This window comes from Gekko japonicus, unplaced genomic scaffold (genome assembly GCF_001447785.1).
Source record: "Gekko japonicus isolate JY-2015 unplaced genomic scaffold, Gekko_japonicus_V1.1 scaffold1445, whole genome shotgun sequence".
In the NCBI taxonomy this organism is placed as follows: Eukaryota; Metazoa; Chordata; class Lepidosauria; order Squamata; family Gekkonidae; genus Gekko; species Gekko japonicus.
In genome coordinates, this window is record NW_015172599.1 from 351,424 (window position 1) to 351,938 (window position 515).

Below are 515 nucleotides of genomic sequence, written 5' to 3' on the forward strand. Positions count from 1 at the left end.
CAGCATGACTTGAAGTCACCTAATAAACCTGGCACGAATGTTTTGACAGGAGAAATTCAGCTTCCGGAGCAGCATCAAATCCCAGTTACAGAGGCAGTGAACCGTAGAATAGAGCTGTGTTGGTCTGAAGCAGCAGGAAAACAAATCTGAGTCCAGTAGTACGTTTAAGTCCGACAAAGTTTAATCCTGGATATGAGCATTCGCATGCACGCACACTTCTTGAATATGCACAAGCAGGGGTCGTTTCGTAGAAAAAGAGCTAGGGGAACTCATTAGCATAACTCATTAGCATATGCCACACACCCTGACATCAGGGGCCCGGCGGTGGACCTGCAAGGCCGGCGGGAGTGTGAGGAAGCCCCACCAAGGCCCTCCCTGGCCCCAGGCAGGCAGGGGTGGGGAGAGGCGGGGAGGAAGCAACTTACCCTCCCTCTTTTCCTGCCTCCTTTTGGCTGAATGAGGGCCGGAAGCAGGGCGGCCAGAAGCAGGGGGCGGGGCTTTGTCGTGTGCCCCGC